We start from the raw sequence: 15,973 nt of genomic DNA on the forward strand, positions 1-15,973 counted from the left end.
TCTTTATCCATCGCTTGACTGCCGCTTGGTTACTTTTTGACTGGCATGTACTACGATGCCACATGTATTTAGAAAGAAATGTCCTCGGTGAGTCTGTTCTTCACCTCTCTGTTTACCAGCCCCCTGTCATTAGGACACTGCACATGAAAGCCATGACAGATAGAAAGAGGGAAAAAGACTTTCTGGAATGGAAGATTGAATTTGCCTTCCTCCCCCGTTACCCTTTTGTTTGCCTTCAATTCCTCAAAAGTCGGCGTAATATCCATCCGGCTCTCTCCCACCTCAGCTGCATCTTCTTCCATCTCGCAGCTTAAAAGACAGAACAAGAAATGATTACCTTTGCCCAGAGATATCAGGCCCTGACTCCAGTGTAAACTCATTTGGAAAGCCGACGCCCATACATCATATTTCACTCACCAGAATACAAATGTGATTACCATGACACCAGCTGAACCACGAGTGGCAAACTTAGTTTGAGGCCTTCCTACGTTGTTGATGAGGCGGCACACTATAGTGTTTTTTCGACTTCAAGTACTGTGCAATCTCGCTCTATCTGTGAGGACAGGACGTTACACCAGCATTTATACATTCCACAGAAGTGTGAGTTTTTCTATTCAAAAACTCGCTTATAGCACTGACTGTTTCTACAGACTAATACAACTCAGATTTACCTCAAAGCTGGTTCATGAAACTGTCACTGGCAGCCTCTCTATAGTGTTTTATAAGACGCACTTTTGAAGCACAATGAATTTACAATACACATAGAATAATTTAAGTACTTTGTCCTGTGATGAGCTTATATTAATTGATTAATTAAGAATGAAAACCTAAAATAATACTAAACCTACTACAGTAGCAAAAACACACTATATCACTATAGCTGCATACAGTGTAGTGAAACTAGTTTCCAGAGATCATGGCAGCATTGAATGATGTTTTTTCCCCCTCCGCTTCGAATCATAGCCACTTCTTTCTGAAGGTGTGTGGTTGAAAACACCAACAGCACTGACAGACTGGGATATTAAATCCCAAATACGGTTTCTCTATGTCACATCTTAATTCCTCTCCTGAAGTTTTGAGGAATGGCTCTGCACCTCGCCGGTCAGGACCTGTAGCTCTCGGGTTGTAAATTTAATTTTTCTTTTCCTCCCTGCCATTGTTCTGCCTACTGTTTTCCTGCAACATGTATACGTATATATACTACCTTTAAAAAAAGCAAAATATGGGCTCATTGCACCCATCTGCAGTACTCTTCTACATCAGTGATGAGAGGTTAAATTGCTCTTAATTGTCTCTTTTTCCCCCCTAATCTCAGTTTTGTCCTTTAGCTCGTTTTTTGATAAAAGTTTTTGTGCCTTAATGATAGAAGACGTTAAGCGTAGGTTGGTAATTCCTTTTTGCATACAAGAAGCAACAAAGTTTCACTTTAGAAGACACGAGCATTACCATGGTTACATTTATTAACACTACGAAAAATTCTGACATTATGACATACAATTACTTAGACTACACTCTTAAATAACAATCAAACGATAGATATAACTGTTTTACACAATAAAGAGATAAATAAAAAGAGTGACATTCCAAATGCTGACATTCTCTAAGCGGCCAGATATAATTACTCGTTTGTTTTTTTCGAGCTCACCACCTTTCATTCTCGTGTAATAATAATAATAATAATAATAATAATATATATATATATATATAGGTCAATATATAGGTCAATCCCTTTACATTACCATTTAGGAGAACCCAATGTATGGTCGAGCGTGTATGACACTCAAAAAGACGTGGATAAGCTCTAAATACTAAATAATTTTATTTGGTATTCATGGTTTTAATTCGTGTGCATTATGTGTGTCTTTCATTTGTAAGTACTCATGTCTAAAGTTTGGGGTGCTCATGCGTTGTGCAGCACCTTGTGCTTCCACCTAGAATGAAATGTGCTAAAGAAATAAAGTTTGCTTGCCTGCTTTGGACATCATGAAAGAAATGCAAACATCACTGTAACAACGAGCAAAGGGAGGGGAAGAAAAATGAAATACCCTCGGTAAATGATTTCTAGTAATTATTTAAGTCAGTGTGTCATGTGAATGTGCTAGCACCATACAAATTATTTCACAGGTTTACACCTGCCATAACGTGTTAATAGTCTGGAAATACACTGAGTGAAAATACCTCGACAGACGTGAGATTATTGACAAGATAACTTGAATAATCTTCTGTGGTACAAGATTGCAGTGGTTTTTTCTTGCAATGTGTGCTTTAATGATTAGTAAACGCAGATTGACTGGCATTAACAAAGACAGCGTATCAGCCCTTTAAAAGACAAAGTTGAGAAAACTTTGCTGAGGCCTCTGTTTAAACGTCCTTGTCTCTTTCTGTCTATCGGTCTCTGTTAAGGGGAATTAAGGGGAATCAGGAGCTCTTTTGTTTCTTTGTAGTAGAGAAATAACTTCTCTCCAATCCAGAACCAAAGCTCAACCTCGGCCCAGCTGAGGTAGGCTGTTAATCTGTGCAGAACAGTGGACCAAAAGGATACCGTTAAACCATTCATGTTATCCATCTGCCCGTTTAAGAATGCGGACGCCACAATCTGGAGGTATAGCTACAGTGTTGAGCACAATATTTGTGTTTCTTTGATGTTTATGTTGAAACAGACTTATGTTTGCAATAAATTCCCCATGCATAGTTCAGGGTTTCTTTCAGATGCTGACAGAGCGGGTGAAAGTAAAAAGAAAACAAGTGAGAAGTCCACAGAGTTGGAGAGAGGACACTGTGAATGAGACAGCGCCCCATTCAAACATTTGAAAAGCAGCAATTCATAGCACTTCTTTGGAGCATGAAAAAGCTCGGTGTGTTAGCGTGTGTAATCATGCTGCAGGTGGAAGGCACAGGCAAATTGGCGGAGATCTTTGGCCCCCGCGGCCTTTTCTTCAGACTTAACATCAGAGGCATCACACACATGCACTATTTAAATTGACCCCGAGAGAGAGAGAGCGAGGCATAAAATACAAGAGAGTGGCAACTAAATTGAAAGAAAAGACAATAATGATTGAAAGGAAAGAGACTTGCAGAGAAGTGGCTGTACAATGATGTAGAATCTGTTGTGAACCCACTGGGAGGACATGAATCTGAAAGGTTACACAATCACTGACAGATGGTTAGGCCATGATATGATGGGATTGGTACGAGGAAAAGGAAATATGCCTCACCAATCCTCATGTGCCGCAGCCCACAGGCAAATCATTAAAGTGATAGTCACTTATCTAATCCGTATTCTATATTTTTCATGCACGGCTAACTGCAGGACAGCCAGTCACAACTGTTTCCTCTTGTGACGTTTGAATCAGCTCCGCATTTCTAACTTTAACTTCACCCGCAAGGTCACAAACCGAGGACCTCTTCTGTCTGTCGCAGGGCTGCAAAGAAATACTGGCTGGAGAGTTGTTATGAATAAGAAATGATACATTCATGAAAGATTCAGCCCAGTCTATACTGAGATTTTAGTTTATAACTTTGTGTCACTTGCAATGTACCTTGGCCGCAGTGATGACTTCAGGTTTGGCGGCTGGGCAGCTGAGACTTTTTGCGGCGTAAGCAAATGTCGCGGTACGTCAGTGGGCAGGCGGGACAAGCTGAGGAGGTGAAGGTGTGTCTCCGACTCGCAGCTGTGAAAGGCAGCCCTTCTCTGTTCAGTCCAGTCCTCCGATCAAACAGTGAGGACTGCCAGGGGTTTAGTCTGAAATAATGATTGAAGCGCTCCCAGTTAAAAGGAGGAGGAGGTAAGTCAAGGGTAATGCATACTGCTCAGTTTTTGAATTAGTTGTATATTTGACTTTTTTTTTTAAATGTCATCCAGTTTAACCAGTGGTTAGGTGTCTTTTAATAATGAAACTTAAACAAGGCTTCATACTAAAATGACACAATAGTTTTTTTTGCCCTCTAAAACTACAATATGAGATCATAAATGAGTATTTTTTTAATCTGTCCCATAGGTTAACATTTGGCAACTACTTGATAGGTTAATGAAATATCCCTGGTTGTACTTGCCGTTAGAAAACATTTGCTCAAGGTGAAAGAGAGTGTCGTGAGTAAAGTTAAACAAAAATTGGGATTCTCTTCACATTTTTTGTGAAGAAATATGATCAATAATGATAATGCTACGCCCTCCCCCAATTTTTCAAAAGAGGATAAAACAATTTTGGGACATGTTTGTGGAACCAGCATCTGAGCTTGAAGCCTGTAGATGGGTGTACTTCCCACGGCTGGTGGTTGACTGATGTTAGCAGCGACTGGACGTAAGCTTTCCTTTATGTTCCGGAGCGGCTGTCTTTGTTCGACGTTGTACAAAAGAACCCAGCAGAAGCAGCGCTGTGATGACATAATAACCTGCTCACCACATAGCACGTCTGTGTAGGGGATACAAACTCAACCCTGAGTGTTAATAAAGGTATCATTATTATGAAGGCCATTGGGGGAAAAAACAGGTGACATGTTGAAAGGTCAGTATCAAAGGAAGACATTTGCATCTGCTAAACATGGCACTCTGACATCACTATTATTCAAATACATGAATTATCAAATAAACAATATTTCGTCATGTATTTACAAAATCAGAACACATCAGAAGATACCTTGAGAAATAAACACTTAATTTTATATTCTCTCCGGTGTAACATAGCATTATATTCATCACAATAGACATATTAATACACACCTCCATGTTGTGAGAATGACATATGTTGATGCAGTTTACCTAACATTCCTGAGCCGTCACCTTCTCAGCAGGTGTTTATTTTCTTTAATTATAATCATGCGGATATGAAGTGAATAGAATTGAATAAACAAAGCCTTGAGCCAAAGCGTGGATTCTATTTACAGTGGATGATTGGTATGGGTATGTCTAGACTCGAGCCTATTAGACACAGCTTAGCCGACCACGCTGCCGCTGATACCATTGCTCGTATTAATCTGAGCAAATAATGAAACGGAGAATGAAAAATGCACCTGAGGCAAATCTACGGATTCTCTCTGAGAATATTAAGCGGAAAACAAAGGTGACAAGCTCTCTGCAGCAATGCATCAAGGAAGGAGCGTGGGTCACACACCGATATTCATCACATCTGTTAAAAGATAGATGGATCCATCATCTCTCACTCTCAACTGTCTGTGTGTGTGTGTGTGTGTGTGTGTGTGTGTGTGTGTGAGAAGGACATGTACGCTATGTGGCATTCATACATAGTGTTTGTGTGCTGTTATGTAAGCGTTGTGGTTGGGTGGATCTGTCCTTTATAACCACATCTGCCTGGAATCTTCCCATATGTTTACTATATTTGTTTCTGAAAAAAAGATAGCTGCTAACTGCAGAACTATGCACATGAACTCCTGTCATGTAAACATGTTATGACTCCATAACTGATTGGTGTGATAAAAAAAAAAAGATGCATCCTTTAATTTGCAGGGAGACCGGGACATTTTATTTAAGATTAATTGATTGTTTTCACCATAATGTTCAGTAAAAAGAAAAATAGAAAAAAGATGTCTTATCTGTGAAGCAATCCAAATATTTCTTTCTTAACTGAATGCAAAGTGTTTCTGGTATGTTTTGTGCCATTTTAAAAGTGTAAAGCATATTTTAATGATTATCAGGATAATATCGTTAATTGCAATTGTTTTGGCTGGTTAACCCTGACATGAATATTTCATATCACAGCTGACATATGCTTATTCCCCAGGCATAGTTTGCCTTTCACTGCGATGTTCTGTATGAACTGCTTATTTGAAAATGTTTAACTAAATAAGTGATTAATTTAAGTGCAAACTAAACTGTTATGTTACGACTCACAAAGTAATCAAATATACTAACACATTACAAAGTTAGTAGGGCAGTAGCTTAACCCCGACACTGCTTAGTACTGCAAATACAAAAAAGACCAGTTCCTGAGGAGCACATCCACTGATTATTAGGGTTTAAACCTGCATAATGGGATTCCTGAAAAAAAAAAAAAAAAAAACACAGACCAGGATATAATAGAAAACTGAAAAAAAAAAAGAAGTTCTAGGCACCAATCAAAAAGGCTGATGCATACAAAATATAAATGTAAATACTGGCTGCAATCAGGTCGTCACGCACAAGTAGCCTCTGGACAGAGAATAGAATCTCCGGGAAAACTTCAAATGACTTGCTTTAGCAAATTGTATTTCCTGATTTAATGAAAAGTAGTCAAATATCACCATCCATACATGTCCATGAGGCTGTTAACAGCAGGCAGATCACAGGCAATTTCTTATTCCTCACAGCTAGAGAGAACTTCAACCTGCATGCAAACTTTGTTATTGATCAATCAACTTATTAGTCACGTGAGTCGCTGGTTAATCTGCGGTTTGGGCGGGTCATTAGATTAACATTCTGATTAATAGCAGTGGGTGAGTGGATGAAATAATCCATTCATTATTAGTGAGGGAAATATGAATTCAGTACATTGTCTAAAATCTGAAAATAGCAGAGAGTCTGTGCGCCTTGACGTCCAAGGAACAGCAGCATAACTTTACTGATTATTTCAGAAGCTAAAAGATTAGTTCCGTTTCCTCTGTCAAGTTAATGCATTATTCATCATAAGCATATGCTGCCTCCTTCCCTCCCGCCAAAGACTCTGCTCCGCCAGAAAAAGAGCCACCTACAAGCATATACATATTTCCCATTGTGTTGAAGTTAAACCTTAAAAAACAAATACATTTATCAGAATAGTGTGCTTCTGTCCCGAGACGGAAGATGCCTCATTTGAATTTCTACGGTATAGTATTTCCCACCGCGTGGAAGCCCCTGCCAACATACTTGAGGCTAATGTTAGCTGCTCTGTCCTGCTCTCTCTTGGATGTGGGGAAGTTTTCAACCCAGCCATTATTATTAGGGATGCACCGATAACAGCATCGGATATTGGTCCGATACTGTGTGTACTTAACGTAATCATAAAGGTGCTCCGATACTACGCCCGCTACTTTATGACAGCAACATCAGGTAACTGCTACATTCACAGCTGTAACGGTGTAGCACGCTCTCTGTTGCTAATGTCGGGCTAACTGCTACATTCACAGCTGTGTAGCACTCGCTCTGTTGCTAAAGTCGAGCTAACTGCTTCATTCACAGCTGTAACAGTGTAGCACTCGCTCTGTTGCTAATGTCAGGCTAACTGCTACATTCACAGCTGTGTAGCACTCGCTCTGTTGCTAAAGTCGGGCTAACTGCTACATTCACAGCTGTAACAGTGTAGCACGCTCTCTGTTGCTAATGTCGGGCTAACTGCTACATTCACAGCTGTAACGGTGTAGCATAATTATAAGAACTGATATGGCATTATTAAGTACTCAATATCGGCAAGTACCAAAATGTAAGTACTTGTATTTCACTTGGTTTGACAAAAAGTGGTATCGGGGCATCCCATTCGTGTTCAATTCTTTTTCTTCTTCTTCAAGTTTTAAGGTAAAAAAACATTACAACAACGATTCAAAGTGTTTACGGTAAGCAGCTAAGCAGGGTTATGTTAGAATGAAATAGCAGCTCTCCATCTCATGTCAAAACCTTTCCAACAGTTTCTCTGTTGAAGGTGAGAAGTGCATGAAAGCTTGAAGGCTGCTACAGCCTCAGCATGGACCTCCCAGAGGGCAAACCTCAGTGCCGGGTGACGTGGCTCAACTGCCATCACAGCCAGTGTGGGACTCTGCTTATTGACCCCTTATATCTCAGCGGGCTTTAACATGTTGGTTTTGAACAGTGTGGCTGAAAGTCTCAGCTGCCTGCAGGCTGACTGAGTAAACACCAAGCTTGTTAACTTGCCCATAGGAAAGGTTTCTAACAGATCGATTATTAGAGAGAAGATGTAGATGGACTTGTAGGATGAGTTGACATTATTACAATTCAGTTCATTTTCTGTTCCATGTGGGTATGGAGGCAAGCATTAGAACTTTAGAAAAACACTTTTAAAGTGAACATTTTCAACCATCTGCCATATTTCCTCAACTCCTCTAAAACAGCATACTTAACATACCACAGAAAGGATCCTTTAAAACGCCGCATGGAAATCTGATCTCTATTTTCCTGTAAGCCCATAGCAGTGGTGGCTGGTTGTGCTTTGCCTCCAAGGGTCCAGTAACATAAGCAGTCACTTGGAGGGGATGAGGAAGCGGTTTTTAATGATCCCCAGAGACGAACCAATATATTTACCATAATCCCAAGCCTGAGGGAGCATCAACTTCTAATCACCTCTATCTTCCCTCCCCACTGCAGATAGAGATCAGTGCCCATTATAAACCTCATAAAGCGCCAAGCTTTAAGATGAATCTCTCTCTCGCTCGCTGTACTCAATGGCTTATACATACTGGAGGAAACGCAGCTTTTGTAGCTTGGTATGTTTGATGAATGTTTTTCACACCATTTGTTTTCAGAGACGCGATGTGAAGATAATGATGTTGGAAATGAGCTGTTTTCACACGAATGACAATGGCCGCTTCCTGTTGTCAACCACTGTTGATGCCGCATTGAACTGGGTACTACCACCTGTGTTTGTCATACAACACTACCTTGCCAAACACGGGTAAAAACTGATTTAACATAGTGTTTCATTCCTTTTCAGGGCTCCAGACTAACATTTTTCACTAGGAGCACAGTGGCCCCTAACTTAAAATTTTAGGGGCGCAAGCAGAAAATTTAGGAGCGCACACCGAAATCGACTTGCAAAGTTTTCCTATAATTTTCACTGTATTACTGATAAATGCTTTGACAATAAATGCAGAAACTACAATCTTATAAATTCATATTTTATTGTGCAACAGTTTTAACAACATTAACCAGTTAAACAGGCTTTTTTCGCCACGACCGTCTCCTCACAGTCTGAGTCGGACTCATTCTCGACGTTTGTGTCCTCCGGAACATTGGGCCCTAGTTTCGTGGCGCAGCGCAGGGCGGCACAGGGTGGCGGAGCCGGCGCAATGCAAGTTTCGACCCGCGCAGCCTTGCGCACCTCAGTTTGGCAGTTTGGTGGATCGCCTGCGCCAAGATGGGTGTGGCGGCGCAGCAGGGGGAGGCGTCACAGATTCAGCTTGGCGTAGCGGAAGTTTCGTGGCAAAAAGCCTCGCCGAGACTGCGCTGAAAGCTCGCCAGCTCCAACCTGGTCTACTTTCGGCGCAAGGCGCAAGGCGTAAATAAAGTCCATTCATTCAATGCGAATCACAGCTGGCGGAGTGGAGTTTGGCTGACCGGCGCGCAGTGCGCACACGTCACCGAGACCTCACAGGCAGGTTTCCACAGTTCCAGGCACATTTAAATGCAATAAACAATCACAACAAACACTATTTAATGCAACTAATTGAATCAACACGTGAATTTATATCTATATAGATTGTCCCGTCACGCGTAACGGAAACTCAGCCTCTCGGACCAAAACATCTCCCTCTCTCTCTCCTGTTTTTTATAATATGGGCATTGTTATTATTATGATACGCGCGCACAGCGCGTGATGAGCGTGGTGGGAGCGGCGGCGCTGCTTCTGTCATCGGGTTGTCAAGTGACGGAACTTGCACTGAACCTCCCCTAACGCATTAAAGGTGACGAGAGGAGACCTCGTCTCCTCCTCGTCTCCCACTCACGCCTTCTTCTCCTCCCTCTTTCCCACTTGCGCCGGTGGGCGAGACGGGAGGTGTGCCTGCGCGAGCCTGCGCCGGCCTGCGCGGTGCACAAAACTTGCAAAGTCCAGGCGGACACACCCCGTCGGCGCGGCGCAGGTGCGCTGAAAGCTGACTGCGCCTGGTCTACGAAACTAGGGCCCATTATGTTTTTACACAACTGGGTAGAAAGTACGAGCTGATAGTCCGCTTCGCCGCCATTGTCCATTGTTTTGATGCCGGTATGTGAAATCTGTGGATTCGCGCGATAACCCCAAAGAACCGCCTCTTTTCACATATTAGCCTATCACAGTGGTCATTCGCCCCCCCGCTCTCACGCACATTGGCCAGCCGTCTCCTTTCTTCTTCTTTTGGAGTTAATGTCGGTTGGCAAACCAGCTCATTTTTGCATTACCGCCAACTAGTGGGCTGTAAGTTTGTCAGCAAAAAAAAAAAAAAAAAAAAAAAAACAGCAAATTTACTGGTCGCGCATGCGCGAGTAGATTAAAAATGTACTTGCACTGTCACAGATTTAAGTCGCAAAATGCGACCATTTGGTCGCAATCTGGAGCCCTGCTTTTTTTTTTTTTTTTTTTTTTATCACATTCACATTTTAAATATCACATTAGAAAAGCTGCATGGAAACTGTATGGAATTGGCAAATGTTTAACATCCTCAATTGCAGAAAGTTTTTACGCTGACTTGAATTGTTTTTGCCTTTTTTCATAAAAGAGTTGATATATTTAAGAAACACCTTTTCCAAATACATTCTTATGTAGTAAATATTTTATCAACATGACTGATAAGCAGTCAGCCATTTTTTTTTTTTTTTTTAAACAAAGTCAATATTAGTTGACAATACAAACTTACCCAGTTTAAATACATTCCTAATTAGATCTCTAATTAGATGGGTTAGATGGCCAAGCCGACTTGTTTTGTTTCTGACACCCCTACTTCCAATTCTTCTACTCTATAGCGCCAGCTTCTGATCAAACTACACTACGAGTTAATTTGCTCAAAGGCGCCGACTTTACATTTCTTTTTTGCCACATGTTTGTTAGTTTGCTTGACACTCGACTATTGTGGTAATACCAGTGTTTCCCCTACCATTGTACAGGCCTGGCGGCCCGCCAGGCCAAGGAGACCTGCCGCCAGGCCAAAAAAAAAATCAATATACCAAAAATAAGCCACCTATCAATTCATTCATAAATCAATAATCATTTACACTAGGAGCGCCTCCGCGCAGCACAGTAGACTTGCTCCGCAAGACGCGCGGCCGCAACAATCCTCGCCGCGCGCTCCCGCTACTTTTTTCTTTGTGTACTTTACACGCTTGATGTTGTTCTGATGCCGTTCCGCCTCGTTAAACCACCACGATGTCGCTTTCTACTTTGAAAACACGGAACGTTGACACTGTATTTTGATAAGCTGTTGCACTCTTCAGACTCGTGGTGTGAGCGGAACCGGTCCATAGGGTCCATAATATTTATTTTATTACATTACATTATTATTTAATTTTACATAATAAAAATGCCGCTGTGTGTCTCCGTCCAAAACCCGCTGCGCTCGCGCTGTCTGCTCGCACAGATCCGCTCGTGCGCACATGCGCTGATGCAGGTCGAGTGTTGTCGAGAAATATAAGCAGAGACGGCGCTCCTTAAAAACAACATCACGCCATGTGTGTGTAGTATTAGGACGTGATGACGTATGTACAACCGGCCAAAGCCCGTTTGCCCCCCCTCCCCGGGGGGGGAGGATTGTTTTTGATAAGATGTGGAACTTTGAGTTAACTGCTGTTGAGTTAACCTATAACTTATATTTTACTTGATAAAATAAGACAATATATGCACTCATATGTCGTTGTAGTGTTTTACTAGGCTGGACACCCTCAGGCTTACTTTCGCTGTTACATTGCCAGAATCTTTGGCTCCAATCAGAAACGGCCATTCTCTCCTGGCACGCTATTGGCCGGTGACGTGACGATGACGAAACATAATGGGCATCGTTCATTTGAACGATGCCCATTGATTCCGCCTCTTGAGCAGTAGAAACAAAGCGCAGCTTCCCCAGACTAATGTTCAATCTTAAAAGATTGACCTTAGTATGGTGAAAACCAGACTAGTGTTTTACAGTATCTGTAGCTATTAATGTGATGCTCATCATTTTCCAGCCATATTTTTCTGGACCCTGATCATTTCCATCAACCAGCACCTTAATAAGTCACTCTCTCCTTGTGATCTTGAATACACTCTGGTTGAACAAAAATGTTGAATGCAAATATAATAATTGCAGAATTGCAGACTGCTTGCTGTGCCACCTGACTTAATCCAACTGCACCAATACACCATCCCACACGTCTCGTCTGTTTAGGGTTTTTTCGGTGGGTACCACCGGGCCTGAAAAAAATTCTAGGGGAAACACTGTGGTAATGTTGGCCAGAGAAAGTTTGAAACCATTTAGCTAGTACCATTGATAATGACTGTGTTCAACATGTGTGACACAAAGCCAAGTAATGTCATCCTTGATAAAGATCTATTGTTCCATTAAGTAGGTATCAATGAGACAAGTGGTATATGTTTGGGGTGTTTTATAGCCATTTTTCACTTCCTTGACCTGCCTCATCTTCCTTCATCTAAATATACATCTGGATATTCCATCTCCAAGTAACTGAATCAATCCTGTTTTCTGTCATAAATAATAGAATAGATGTAGCACAACAGTATGGTGTCTGCTAGTCTCTTGAGGGTTTCTTGTAGTAACGACACATCATTAAAATACTTTTAAAACCAAATTGGCTTGCAAAGTGGTAGTTAAGTTAGGTATAGTCGTCCATTATTGGGCCTAAATTTTGATTCCTGCATTTAAAAGCTTTTGCATTCAGTCCTTCACTTCCACTTATGACATGAGTCATTCATCTCTCATCTCAATCTTTGTTTCATATTAAATTGTCGTTTCCATCTGCAGTACAGCATTGAATGAATGGCAGCCACCGTCTGCTCTGGTCGACAAATCCGTCTGGTCTCACTTCCGTCCTCAAGTAGTGTGACCTCACTTTACATAATTACACGTGTGCTACAGTTATTACCTACATTTGTGCCATTTAGTTAATTCAAATGCATAATAATTGATTTTGACTTCCTGTACTGTACATAAACTATTATCCTCATATGCTTTGTAAAGTTACATATTGTGTGACCAGGGCATTTCAACAGTTGACAGATGGTGTGTGTAGTAGTAGTAGTACCAGGTCAGGGCCAGCCATTAAAACATGATGTGGCCAAATTAAGTTTCTTCAGAGAATAGTAATTGGGTTATACATGTACAAGGAGAGAACATTTCACTTCCTGGGGGGGGATTGTTGGTCCACCATATTGGCAGATCAAGCAAATTAATCCCTTCTTTATTCTTAATCCCTCTCCTTATCATAAGATTATGAAAATCCAGATCCCTCCCTCCTCTCAGATATTAAATTGCACCCATAATATAACTCCTGGCTTAAAGAGAAAAAGAGGGCGTAAAAAAAACAAACAAAAAAAGAAACAGCCCGGCCTTCAGCCCAGCAGATCGTGGCTCAAGTGCTCTTTGTTTTGAATTTCTTTCAGCAGTTTCTAATTCCTCCGCTCTGTGAGCCCGGTCCACTGTGCCATGAATAATGTCAGGGGGCAGCCAGGCTTTGGTATTCAGTAGTTGACAATCTGCTTAAACAGAAGCAAATTGGGAAAAAATAGCTTTCAAATGCACTTTGGTTCCTGTGTGTGGGGGAGAGGTTTAGGCAGGGTTATTTTCTCAGCAGAGGGTGTTTGTGCTCTGACAACAAATCAGCCTCGCTCACACTATAGCCACTGTGTGTGTTTCAAAGAGTCATCGCAAGTTCATTTAGACATCTCACATATTTAATCACAACTGTTGGCGTGTCACATTTGTCAAATGATGTATCCTGACATCCTTCTTGATAAGTCTTGATGACGTCAGACTGGTGATCTTTTCTCTCCTCGTGGCATCTGCTACTGTTCATAATGTGCCTGGTACTGTAATACAGTATATAGCAGTTTGGTCCTCAGTCTGTTATATTTATGCCATGTTAAATTTTGTTAACACCTCAGCTGCCTTGTGTGGAGATAATTAGCTGGAAAACCAGTTGCCAATGTATTCAGACTAGATCTGACCCCTTGCCCTTGGTTTGTGCCTTTTCCACAGAATTTCTGATATTTAGCTATGAACAAATACTATTTATTTCAATGAAACAATTGCTGTCTGATTTCTTTCGGACTCGAGCACAAAACCTTCATAATTGCTGATGCTTTAGCTTGCAGTGGAAAGCAGTGAACTTGGATCTTGATGAAAAATGTGTGTCACCCCAGTGGCTTTCACTGTCGGCAGCACGTTGGCACCTTTGTGACAGCAACAACAGGCTGTATGTCAAATCATGTGAGCACTTTCTCAGACACCTTTTGTCTCGGGTTAACTTGGACGTTAATTAAGTGTTTCATTCCTCGTAGAGGGCAAGTGAGAGAGAGCTGCAGTACCTGCCAACGGTGGCATGAGGCAGCTCGAGGAAAATACTGCATCATTAGCACGTTATCGCTGTGTGGAAATGTCATGCGGCCACGAAGGGGACTCTGAACCGTCGGGATTCAAAAAGACAAGCTCTTATTTTGTCCGCTTTGACCTCTCAGAAAGTCACACCAGAGATTTTTATTAACTGCAGAGGATGGCAGAAAGTGGAGTCTGCATCTCTGTGTGCATGCGTGGGCTCATATACATGTTTTTGTGTTTCTCGTACACAATAAGGCTCGGAGAGTGAGAGTGGGGACACCCAGAGTGAGAGTGGGGAAATAAAAAGAAATGGAGTGTACGCATAAATCAAGTCAGGGTCGTGCCAGTTGCCGCTTCCACTGCAATTTTTTTTTTCTCCTCCGTGTTTTCCCGACATTCAACGCTTCCATCTTCTCCTCTTTTAATCTCATCAACCTCAACAACTGCTGGCGGAGGGGGGCGGAGGCGCTCGGCGGTGGGCTGTCCGCTGTGTCAGATGAGGTCTGTCGATATCTCTCATCAAACAGGAGCTGATCAAAGGTCTGCCGGTGCCAATGCAGGCGTGAGGATTAAGCCACATCATGCACAACCTCCTTGACAAAAAAAAAAGCTTCTCCGCACAAATAAAGAGACTAAGCCAAGAGTGAAATCTAATTCATTGTTAAAAGGGGGGCTCCAAGTTGTGCTCCTGACACATCGGTGTGACGCATTTGTCAGTTTTGTTGTTAATAATTCAGTTTTCTCACACCGAATGCTTTTCTCTCCTAAAAAACATGATGTTCGAGAATAATTGTAAAATATTCTCTCAAGTAATGATGACTTATTAACAATGACAATTTATAACAGTGTTGCAATCATTTTATTGATGGAACACTTAAAATGTGATTTATTATTATCTGCAGAAATAAAAGAAATGAACAAAGAATTTACCCTGCATCACCATAGTTAATGTAAATTGTATTATAGGAAGACATTCTTGGAGCCCCTCCAATAATGGCAGACGATGGCTCTCTAAGGACCGATCCAAACATTATCTTTACAGGGCCGATCAGCACTGGGATTAGTGAGGCTTTGATCCAAGGACTGGGCTTCCTCTGATCCACTCCTCGCAGAGCATTGACAGGCTTTGAATTCTGAAGCATGTTCCTGTACGATACCACCCTAAAGTTGTAGTACAACGCCTTCCACATTGTAGCTTGTGTGCAACATGTGACAGCTTCTAAAGGCCAATCAGACCAAACCATTATACCGGAGACATGGGCTGGAATTGCCACATATAGACCTGATTTTTATTGTTGTTAATTTCTTCAACGGCTGTATTATTCTCTTTTAAAGCCATAGACAAACACAGCTATAACCTGCAGTGTTGGGCAAGTTACTCTAAAAAAGGAACTAGTTAAAGTACTAGTTACTTCTCCCAGAAAGTAACTAAAGTAGTAGTTACTTAGTTACAAATTCTAAAAGTAACTAGTTACTTTGGAAAGTAACTATTGCGTTACTTTCAAATTATTTTTAAATTCTGATGTGTCAAATAATTTGGACCCCATCTCCATCCCTCTTTGACGGAACTTAAAATACATGTGCGTGTTCAATTATTTATGATAAATCTGAGTATTTTAATGAAATGGATACTCAATACATTACAAACAGAAATCCACAGTTCAAAAATCTAAACAATTTTAACGTTGCTGTGGGAATGTGAGACTGGCATCCAATAAAATGTGATGGACTATTGTAGATATTATAATTACTATGCTTAAAGAGTGGATTGATAAAA

This window comes from Eutrigla gurnardus (assembly GCF_963514095.1).
Source record: "Eutrigla gurnardus genome assembly, chromosome: 18".
Lineage (NCBI taxonomy): Eukaryota > Metazoa > Chordata > Actinopteri > Perciformes > Triglidae > Eutrigla > Eutrigla gurnardus.